This window comes from Python bivittatus, unplaced genomic scaffold (assembly GCF_059951505.1).
Source record: "Python bivittatus isolate LINGU-HERP-01145 unplaced genomic scaffold, Pbiv_v1 ctg000840_np1212, whole genome shotgun sequence".
NCBI classification, from domain to species: domain Eukaryota; kingdom Metazoa; phylum Chordata; class Lepidosauria; order Squamata; family Pythonidae; genus Python; species Python bivittatus.
In genome coordinates this window covers 6,123,179-6,135,372 of record NW_028277113.1, presented here as the reverse complement: position 1 = coordinate 6,135,372, position 12,194 = coordinate 6,123,179, and the positions used below count along the sequence as shown (strand labels likewise).

The window sequence follows — 12,194 nt, the reverse complement described above, 5'->3', positions numbered from 1 at the left end:
TTTAAACAACCCACAGGAAATTTTCTTTTTTAAATCTGTCTGGCCCCTTAACTTTCCAAAATGAACATTCTAGTCCCTCTTTTTCTGTTTTCAGAAAAAAAAAAAAAAATCTTTTTAGTCCTTAAACTTACATGAAACTTCTTTCATCCAGGATAGAAGGAAGCTCTCCCGACATAATGAAATTTGCCCTTCAGAAGGTTAACATCCAAAAGGTCAATAACAAGCAATTTCTTAAGGTAATTAAGAAAGGAAGTTGGTGAACCCAGTGTCCTTTTGAAGGTGATGAACTGAGATTAGGCAAGATGATTTTCCCCCGGGTTCCCAGATCTCTCTACAATTTCTTTGCAGGGAGCCTCTGTATGAAGCAAACTTATGGGTGATCCTAGTTTTCTCCTTAATCCAGAGCAGATCCTTTGGATCCAAGGAGCAGTTCCATTCACCGGCTCCTCTTTATGCCACAGCCATCAGCTCCACTCTCGTAGAACTGTCTTCAGTCCGCCATTGCTTCCCTGGAAGTCGCTATAAGGGTGCTGTTTTGAGGTTAGCATCAGCACCAGCACTTTGGCAAACAGCCATGGCCCAAGTGTGACAAGCCTATATAGCCACCAGTGCTATTTTGATACTACCATTTTTTACTGGGAAAAATGGAGATATGTGTATATGAAATCTTAGGACAGTGTTGTAGAGAATGGCAGACTATGGCCTCAGAGGACACTGCAACAAATGCTAGTTCTTTAAACCAAGAATTGCATATTGTGGTCACACAATTGACACAGAAAGTATACATACATGTACACATTCAAGCAGACATGAATGTCTCAAGGCCAGAAGATCTATCACAGCTACTATTCTTTTTAGGATTTATTAATTATTAGATTCTAGCCAAATTTAGCCCCAATGCTACAACTGTGTTAGGGGTTTGTTTGTTTTAATCAGTTACAGATTACAGACATGAAAACTTTGTCAGTCTATATATTGTATTACTTCATACCAATATGAAATAGCTTCTTTTACTCTTTTGTAGTCAGTTTATTTCCTGTGCTAGTAAATTGGTATAAGCACTAAGTGGTCTTCCAATTAGGCAATGTGTTAACCTGGCTACCCACTCTTCCTCTGGCCATTTACAAGCTACAGCAACTTTTTCAAACATAATGAAAAAAAATTCAGTGTCTTCCTCCTCTGTGAGTTTTGGAATGTTTATCTCACAGGGTCCTTCCCTTGCTACCCCAAAAAAGTGGATTTGGAGATACTGGTGTGTTTTTACAGCAGATTGTGTTCCTTTAAGAAGCACTACAAGCTCCTTGAACTCCTTTCTTCAGATCTCCCTTTCCTTCTCTAAATGGTCCCTTCACTCAGTTTCTAGCCATAAACTATCATCCTCCTCTTCTCTAAGAACTTTCATTCGCCCTTTCTCCTCTCTTTTCATCATTTTAATCTCCTCTTCTTGTTGCCTCAACATCTTCCTCATAATGCCTATCAGGGCGTCAGATGGGTCTGTTTTACTTTCAGGGTTGGCCTCTGCCTCCATAGGTTTTGGTTTACCCTCTTGTTCCATTTCAAGATGTCTTACATAGTATGTGCATACAAGTCACATGCCAGTATACTCCTCCTTGCTTCTAAAGCTTTTTTTCCCTCAGGAGCAGGATCACTCTTTCTATTTTTCATGCCAGCCTTCTATTCTTTATGTCCGGATACTATACCATATCCCACCACTTACACTTAAAAAAAAGAAAAAAAATCTGGTAATGATCACAGACACAAAGACTGCATTTGTTTTTTCCCACAAAAACTGATTTATTAAACAAAATTAAAGTCTTACTCCTTACCTCTAATCTTAATGCTAATTCTATGTTTGTTTCTATTTCCCTACCTATCATAACCAACAATCTTCCTATTACTATACGTTTGCAACTATTTCTTATTTAATCTCTAATATCTATCTCTATGTTCTAAATTCCTATCTCTATGTTTGCAGCACTATGTTTTCCTATCTTATTTCTTAACTCTTTAATCTTATTTAATCTCTAAGTGTCTATCTCTATGTTCTATATTCCTATCTCTGTTTGTAGCATGATGTTTTCCTATCTTAACCATTTCTTAGCTCTTTAAGTCTTTTCTTTTTTCCTCCAGGTCTTCAACTCCCATAGCCAGTCTCCATTTCCATTTATATGTGAAAACCCTTTTCATTATACAGTGGTACCTCGATTCACGAACACTTCTGTTCACGAACAATTCGGTTCACGAACAGCACCATTCGCAAAATTTTGCTTCCGTTCATGAACTCTGCATCAGGTGACGAACAGGATCCGCGGCCATTTTCTCTGCTGTGACACGTGGTCGTGGCTTCCTGTAGGGAGGGGGACTCTCTCTCCAAACACTAACCACCTCCCCACCCGCCTTCCTGTCCTCTACGCCAGAAGTCGCCTCAAGCAAGGTTAGTGTTCTCTTCATACTGTACTGTACTGTACTTTGTTTCATATTTTTGTGGTTTAAAAAAAAAATACATATGGTTCAGAACGGATTAACCGTATTTACATTGAACCTTATGGGAAAATTTGATTCGGGTCACGACCAGAGTCATGGAACAAATTAAGTTCGTGAACCGAGGTACCACTTACTATAGACTTGCCAATTGGCTTTTCTCTCCCCTCCCCCCAGCACTCACAGTCTTCTCTTTCTGGAGCTGGTTTCTGGAGCTCTGCATCTGGACTGTTGCAAACAGTTGGCCTGTTTTGGTTTACAGACTCTGTTCAGGCTTTTCTTCTCCTGTGTCTCAGCTTTGCCTGTCATTCAGTTTTGTAGCTTCAAGGCTTGCAGTTTTTTTTTTGCTGCCTTTGTGTTGGAGGTTTCTCTTCCCCACTTCTTTGCTCTCTTCCTTACTTGATTCCTTTCTCCTCACACCCACACACATGCTTGCTTGCTTTCTGTTCCATTTTAAGGGACAAAGTTTCCAGTTAAGGAGAGGGTGGAGCTGTTTTAACCCTTCTTCCCAGGCAGCTGCAAAACTCTGGATCCCAAGAGGGAAAAGAAATGCTTGCTCACTTCATTCTTCCACAAACTCCTTTACTACAAATGGGCATGGAAGTGGATAAAATAGTATGGACAAGCTTTTACAGAAGCAAAGCGAATTGTAACATCACACATTACAGCCCACATTTACTAGTGAGGTTGGCTTGTAATGCTTTACTTTATGACATTGTCAAACTTATGTCTCTTCATAAAAAATGGCTTTGAATTGCTCTTTGTATCATGCATTCTCACAGGTGTGGAGAAAAAATATATAGTACTCGAATAGACAGGGAAGCATGGAGTTTGTGAGGAGGGTTAAACAATTCAATCACTACCTGTTCTGATTATCACCAATCATCAGGGAATACTATTCATTTTTAATCCACTGAAAGGGTTCCACTGACACAGGCAGCTCAAATGCAGTACTGAGCTTTGCTCCTTGGAGGGTGCAAATTCCAAAATAGAGACTGTTGCTGACAGCTTTTGGAGTGATACATCGGCCAACTGAGGAGAACAGTCATACAGATTGAAAAAGCAGCTCCTGATGTAATTGGAGCCCCAAGTGTAATTCCGGAGGTAACACCAGTAGGGCCTTCCCCTAAAGTATCGATCATATCTGGTTGCTCCACAAGCTCCACAGTATTAGTATCACCAGCTACACTGAATGTTCCTGCTTGGGGTGACATTGTATTGTATTTACATAAGAAAGCCAGTCCAGCACCTAGATTTGTAAATATAATATGGTTGTATTTATAGCAGGGAGAGTAGTGTATTGTTCCAACAAGGAAAAATTATCTCAACATTTCTGGGGAAATAATTAATAATCTGGGATAAGAATTAATTATCACAATAATTAATCCAATAATTACTGTGATGATAACACAGAGAAAGGACTAGTTTGAATCATTTAGCTCAGTTCCAATCATATGGATTCAGTCTATATCAAATCTGTCTAAAATAGGACTACCAGATATGGGCTGCAGAATTCCAGATTGGAAGATTTGGAAGCAGATTTATTTAAAATAAGCAACTGAAAGGGATCCTGCTTAGAAGACTTCTAAGGAAGCCACTTGTTGAACTCAGGACCAGTTTCTGTGCTAGAAAAGGAAAGTAGTCCCTGGGTTAAGAATGCCTGGTTTAAGCACGATCCATAGTTAAGAACATTTGTAGCAAAATTTAAGTTAAATACACAATGATTTGAATTAAACACACAATGGTTTGAATTAATTACACAACATTACTTATAGAGTATTATGCAATAATATTATTCTGCTTACCTACAAATTTGACTTAAGGACAGACCTTGGGGACAGAACTTGTTCTTAAACTGGGGACTACTTGTATATAGACAAATATTAGATGGCAGCAAATAGAGTTTTCTGTATGTCTTTGTTAACATCTAGTAGTGATCTAGATTTTTGTAGCCCATATATGATACCTTTAAGTATGGCACTGAAATTATGCTTTTCCTCATAAGTATCTCCTACCTAGAGGAAGAAGATTGGCTCTGATAAACTGGGAGCCATAAATTATATAGGAGAAAAATTATACATAGAGAAAGGAAAACTGTAGAATTGTTTGGGAAATCTGGCACATGATACCTCTGTCACATTGTGAACATATATTTAAAATTACCTAGAGTATCTTATTTCTTTTGGTGGTGTCATTCTTCTGGCAAGTTGTTGAACAAAAAGTTATTTTCTTTTGTCTGAGTTTGATCACAGTTCCATAAAAGTGGGTATATTTTATATGCTTGCTCTCTTGCTATTATTTTTAGTAGGAATACTGCAGCCAAATTGACATCATGATTGGAACAGTTGATAACTATAACAATAAACAAACCTTTGAATTGATCTGTGGGTTCTAATTGTATGTTTAAAAATGGTAGATTAAAAAGAATTATTGTAGTTACCTATCTTATTAAACATGTCCCCATACTTTTGTCTGCTGATCGTTTTTCTTTTATATTCCAAAGCAGTTTTATCACCTTTTAAATAGTTCACAGTTTAAGCCAAAGCTAGGCACCTGTGGCACTCCAGATGTTTCTAAACTACAAATCCTAGCACCCCTCTTATTTGAGTATACTTCCTAAGGTTGCTGGGAGTTGTAATTCAGCAGTATCTGGGTGCTACAAGTTGCCTATTCCGTATTTAAATCTTAAATCATTCTAAGTATCTCTTCTGGTGATATCTGGTATATTTTTTCATACTATATAGGTAAGTGGGAAATTCATAGTCCTCTATATGTTGGTGAATAACACATAGGCTTACAGTAGATTTTAGAGCTATCATTCAGCAGTATCTGGAAGGCTACACGTTCACTATCTCTGCTGAACAGTCTTAACAAATGAAAAATAGGGTATGTGTATTTGAGTAAATCTCTCCATTCTATTATTTTGCTACTACAGACAACCTAACCCTCTTAATTTTCCTCCAGTGATATGACCCGAGCAGCAATCCATGGGATTTGTCCTGCTCAGAAACTACTTTTAAGATTCTGATTCAACTATGCTAAAAAAGCCCACATTTTGGCCTCGTCCCTCTGAGGAGGCTCTGGGGCTCACAAAAAGAATGCTTGTAAGGCACATGAAGCTTCTTGGCTATCCTTTGAATATCTCTGATCTGTGTTACCCCTGTCATCTTTCCTGCCTAACTGCCATGTTCATTTCTGGTTTTCCCTTCTTCATATTGTTACAGGGATGTTCTCTAACCATTCAGAAAGAACATAAGCCACATTTGAAAACTGGAACTATGTTGTTTTAGTTATTCATTTAGGCCAGATGGCCCTGATCATTCCATCACAGACAGTCGTTTCAGAAGTGTTCCAACTGATTCGAATTCCCAGACACCATTAGGAGGCAGATGACTTTACTGCAACATAAAGCCACAAACAACCATGCAGTTGTACATATGATTCCTTACATATTCCACATTTTGCTATCTTATCTTTTGTACTTTGGTCCAGCTTTTCAAGAAATAAGGCAGGATATCTCAAATTTATCCAAGCAGACAGGCATTAGTTCCTTTACTTTGCATCCCCCCTGCCCCCATAAAAGATATGGATTGAGGGAGAGTTGTACTATCAAATAAATGTTCCCTTAGCTGCAGATGTTTGGAAGTCAGAAATATTGTTCAGATAGTTGCTGCTGCTTTCGTGTGGTGCAGCACAACTGTTTCTAGAAATGCATGGAAGACTATTGGCTAGCTGAACACCAGTCCTGGCATCATCACTAGAAAGTGGTGGCTACAAGAAAGAATGTCCCCAGCAGATGATAATTTGACTGGGTGAGATTATGTCTTCAGAAAGCCTTCAGATCATTCCATGTAGAATATAAAATTAAAATGATGAGAGGGTTTATTAAGAGTAAGTCCTGACAGAAGGAAAACCAAACTACTTATCCCACAAAAGTGGGCTGCAGCAAATCCAGCTGCTACTTCTATCCTACATCTCCTTTGAAGACTAAATCTGACTCTGGATGCCCTGATTTCTAACCACTAACATACACGAAATAGAAAATGGCTGAACTCTTCTGTATCACACTTCACTTAAAAGAATCACTTTGCAGTGATTGTAAAGAGTTTTCAACCACTTGGATCTATACTCCCTTCTGATAAAACATTTATTAGATTTCACTAATAAATTCCATTTCACATATTTTTCTGAAGATGTAATCAAGTCAGTTTGTTTTCCAAAAAATTAAATTTGTCAGACAACTTTATTTAAATGCTACTTCTACTACAGTCTAGACCCTTGCAACCAGCATTAAGGACACAGCTGTGCCATTGGTGACATGCCATAAACTGTGCCAACTTTCAAACTTCCTGCTGTTGTGCATTGTTTGCTATTTGTTAACTAGAATCAAGTATATGCTGTGTACCAAGAGATATAATTCATCATGCTGTTGGTTTCATTTCAGCCACAAGGATATAATTTAAGGCAAAATGCCTTATCCTGTTAGAAAATTACTCAAAGGCAAACAAGTTAGACTAGATGTATGTATAATAGAAGATTCTTGGGGTCATATAGGGCACAGTACCATTACCAACAGCAGATCTGAAATCCTATTATTTGTATGCTAGGTACCGAAGCATATGCTAAACTTCACCTCTCTTACTCTTTAAAGAAAAGGGGGGGTATCCCATACAGAGACAATAAATTACTCAGACCTCTTCTCTATTGGCTGGAAATGATGACAGGTTTTTCTAAGCCTACAGATAATGTAATTGAACTTGGTTTTGATCCAAACAGACAAGGCTGCAAGCCAAAAAAGGACAAGGTTTTCATCACATCTTTAAGTGCAGAAATACTGCTGTAATTTAATCTTGTTTTAAAATACAATAATTGTTATATAGCACACACTGGAGAGAATAAATCAAACTTGTCAGTTCCAACATATAAGTGTGCGTGTGTGTACGTGCATACCCAAGCATGCATGAACAATCTTGGTTCATTGTCCTGATCATATTTACTAAGACTTGACTCCAGTTGGCATTGTAGGCAATTCAAAGCCTATTGATTAAAATACCAATAGTAGTTGATTGACAAAGATGTAATTGAGATTGCCAGCTCTAAATGGCAGGAAATATTGAAGATTCTTGGCTATGGATATTGCAGCTGCTGACATCATTTTCCCACCATCATTATCATCATTTGTTCCAATAATCATCATCTCTAAAGCAAATAGGTCATTTTTAAGTTTAGACCTTAGCTTATCTTCACCTAAGAATCCATTCTATTCCAAGCTAGTACAGCAACTCTTTCATTTTCCTTTCTCTGTCATAACAAAACAGAACAAATGACCAAAAAAAAACCCCTCTAAACCTGTGAGGACGAACTATCCATTTTTAATCTACGTAAGATATTTATTCATATTGAAAGTAGGCTAAATTCTGTACTTCTGCTGCATAGTCCTACATGTAATCAAATGAAGAACACATATACAAATATGTGCAGACTGTAAGTATACAGAATTCTGCATAATATATTGGTTCCTTCGCAGGGCTCTTCACATGGTTGCTAAAATGTTGTGGTATACATGATTTCAATATATAAGATGATTTGAGTAAACCTACCCTCCACTATTTTCATATGCAGTATGAACTTGCTGTGCATGGAGGTGAGAAAAAATGTTTTTGCCAACACAAAAGACAGGGAGAAGTTTGATGATACTTCTATGACTAGTGCCACTTATTTTCTATTCCCCTCAACTGTGTCTACTTTGGTCCTGTTGTTATGGTGCCTCAAATAACAATGAAGATGCTTCCAAGGTTTAAAATGGATTCTTCTATTCCCAATCTGGAAATGCTTGTCCAGAGATCTGGAGTGAGGAGGTGTTGCAGGTTCTGTTTTTGAACCACCAATCACCAGACTGACTCAGACTCAATAGACACAAAGCACTGGAAACTTGGACAGTTGGTTGGGGTTTTGTATCTCTCTTCTGTGGCTGGGGGGAGACTTCAAATCAAATCAAATCAAATCAAAGCTTTATTATGGTCATAGACGAGCACTTGGGGGGGTGAGATTTTTATTTTACAGGAAAGGTTACAAATATGGAAAAGAAAGGAACTGTAAATTATAAATGCTTCAACTAGTTCAGAAACTAATAATAAAATTATTTTCTATAAGCTCTGTATCTATACTATATTCTTTAAAACCGAATTTCATTACATTTTCATATCTTTCTATTCTGAATCTCCAATATATTTGTTTATTGCTGACTTCTATTTTGGTTGTCTTAATCCTTGTATATCACTACTGTCACTCTTTCTAGAACTTGCTCCTTTACCTTTTTTAGTTTCTGCTTTCTATTCTGTTCTGTCAAAGTCTTTACTTTTTCTTCATTTTTTCTGCTTATTTGTTCCTGACTGGGCTTCTTGATTCTTCTGCTCTTGTTCTGAAACTTGGCTCCATCTGAGGGATGGAGAACTTCTTTCTCATACCAGTTCTGAGGGAAGGAAAAAATAAAAGCCTCTCTCTCCCCAGTTTTCTTAGCTGCTGCCTCTTTCCTAGTTGCCTTTTCTCATCAGGGTTGTCTATCTTTTAGTTTGCCTCTTTACTTTGACTCCTGGGCTTTGGCTCTCTTTATTCAATTTTCTCTTTGGGAGGCCTGTGGCTGCAGAGCTGCCAGGCAGCCATCTTGTCTCCCCTCCTTCTTGCTTCCTGCCCAATGCTGTTCTTTGACTGGCAGCTGGGTTGTCCTGATGATGGGGGAGGGCCAGGAAGGGAGGGGGAGGAAGGAGTGCAGATGCTTATAATCTGCTCAGACAGTCTGTCCTTCCAGAGGAGGCACCATGTTTATGAAGCTCATCTGATCCTGAAGCAATAGGTTTATTTATCAACAAGTATCTTAGGGTAGCTGGTTAATAAGCTGAGGATAGGCAGCAGATAATAACAGTTCTTTTTATTATAGAACTGCTATAGAGAGGTATATATATTTTTTAATCTTGATCCTCCAAATATCTCAAACATCTTCACAAGCAGGCTGATAATGTTGTATATTGAATTTATACATCCTTTCACTAATTCCAGACACATTTTTTAAAACTACCTTTATTGACATTCTGGTTCCTGAAATTGTATATTAACATCACATTCTATTATCAATTTACTAGATAAATGCAATAAGCTAGAGTACTGTTGTAGTATTAAATCCCAGCTAATGGAAGAAAATCAATTTTAATCACTTTTCTGGTGACATTTTTCATATGTTTGTTTCCTAGGATGTCATAAGGCCAGTGCAGCCCCAGGTTCTCATGGAAGTCCTCCAGGAAAGAAATGCTGAAAAGTCTATCTTCTACCCCTATCTCTCAAAAGGAGGAGTCAATACAATTTAAACAGGTAATACAATTTGTACACTCCCTGTCTATATCATTTGTGGTAACTTTTGACCCATAGACAAACTCAAGGTAAAGAATCTTGTTCAGTTCCTGGCATTTAGGGAAAAGAATATTGCCCATTCCCTCAAAAAGGGCAATACAATGTAGTTCTTTGTAGCTTCTCTTACATAATTCCCTGGCCAATCTTAAGACCATCTTTATTTCTGAGCCTTTACATATTTGGGTGTTACAGTTGCTACAGAAAAATGGCAGATGGACATGAAATTGCTTTTAAGGCCATCAGGTCTTCACCTTTAGGTTTACAGCCATTCCGACGCTTTCCTTTAGCTAATGCCTCTCATCTTGGAATGGGTTCACTATCAACTGCTGACATTGCTGCAAAGTTTGTACACATTGCCCAATATATAATATTTAAATGTTGAAAAATGACATTCGAAAAACTTTCAATGGGTTATAGTTGCTCTTGCATACACGCATAGCCACCCACGGGCAAATCAGTGCACATACTTGTCTGGAATTTTACAAGTTACTTATTTAGGGGCACATCTACAATGTACACATATGACTTTCTATCAAATACATGGAGGAGGATTTAAATATATTTTTTTCATTTTCCCAATAAATTTGAAAGACACCTAGTATACATCTCCCCAAACCTATTATTCCATTGGATAAGTTAATGAGGTTTTTTAAAACAAACAAAAAAACCAGTCCAAGTGAAAAGTCCTGCTCTTGAACAGAAAGCTATGCACCTTGTGACTTAAAATCATTGTGTTGGAAGGAACGATTTAAGTCACTGAGTCCAATCCCCCATTTAATGCAGGAATACAAATTAAAGCACCCTGGATAGATGGCTGTCCAGTCTTCACTTGAACTCATCCGCTAACAGAAGCCCACTTCCTCTCTGGGTAATAGCTTCTATTATTGAAATGATCTTACTATTAGGATTCTTTTTGTTTTGAGATTCAATCAGAATTTCCATTTTTGTAACTTAAATCCCTTAAAGATGTGGTGTCCAGAATAAGACACAGTACTTGATATGGGGTCTGATCCAGACAAATTAGTGTGGAATTATTATTTCGCATGGTTTGGCAATTCTACTTACAAATCCTGATTTAACCTGAAATTTCATTTTGCAGACCAGTCATGCCTTGGGCTTATGCTAAGTTTGCAGTTAACTATTATTTCAATATTTTTTATGCATGTACTATTATCAAGCCAGCTATCTCTCATGCTATACCATTTTTGTTTCCTAAGTAAAGAACACTTCTCTCTCTTAAATATAATTCTCTTACTTTCAGCTATTTTGTTCAACCTAAAAATATTATTTTGAATGCTATTTTTGCCTTCTAGGGTGTTGGCTATCATACCCAATTTTGTATCTCCTGCAGAATTGATAAACATTCCCTCCACCTTTTTATTCAAGTTATTAAGGTAAATATTAAGGGTGGAGAATTAAGAAGCAATACTTGCAGCATCCTACTTGATACCTCTTTCCAGTTTTGGAAACAACCATTAATGACTTCCCTCAGAATACAGTTTTTGAGTCAACTATGTAGCCACTTAATTGTCATGCCATACATCCCACATCCAGTTAGTAATCAGCATGTCATAGGGTACTTTGTCTAGGCCTTATATGTCAAGGCATTCCCACAATCTATTAAGGAAGTTACCAATCAAGTAACAAGGGCAGATTAGTCTGACAAGTTTTATTTTTAACAAATTTATGTTGACTTCTGGTAATTACTGCATTGTTTTCAAAGTGTTTACAGATCAATAGTGTTGTGGTCTGCTTAGACTCTTTCTAGGTTTGTTTATTTATTAGGCTTCTATGCCACTTCACTCAATGGCTTCCTATTCCTCTATGCGTGATTAAGGTTAAATTATACAATATACAACAAAACTGAACATCAACCAATTAACACCAGCCCACTCATCAGTTTCATACTGATTGACCTGGTGTCAGAACCTGCATCAACCAACAATTGTTAATTTACAAAGCATAGCAGTCAATGGGAGTTTCATTGATTTGCTTCTGCCAATTGGGACTAGGGAGGGAGGCTAGTAGTTAATGGTTGTAATAGGAGTAGTACTGGGAGATGGTGAGGAGCTTAACCTTATATGGGCAATGAGGCCGGACCTGATTGCAGGCAAGGCCAGTGGGGGCCTGCTGGCCAGGAAGGAGCTATGTATCCCTGGGAGGAAGGGAAGAGGTCACCACCAGGTGAAAAGGAATTGAGGCGCCATGGCAACAAGGGGAGGGGGGATAAATAGAGGGAAGTTTACGCAGGCTTTAGTTTTAGCAATGTTTTGTTTCAAGCTGCATGTACCACACAATAATGGAGCATT

General features: G+C 37.8%; 1 long non-coding RNA gene across 1 annotated transcript in view; it reads left to right on the top strand.

Annotated features, from left to right (window-relative positions):
* LOC148213691 (uncharacterized) overlaps nucleotides 1-11,279 on the top strand; it is a 63,721-nt gene extending 52,442 nt beyond the window's left edge. Inside the window, exons 3-4 of the long non-coding RNA XR_015793994.1 lie at nucleotides 9,729-9,846; nucleotides 11,199-11,279. This is a non-coding gene — a long non-coding RNA (uncharacterized LOC148213691). The remainder of the gene's footprint in view (nucleotides 1-9,728; nucleotides 9,847-11,198) is intronic.
* The last annotated feature ends 915 nt before the right edge of the window (nucleotides 11,280-12,194 follow it).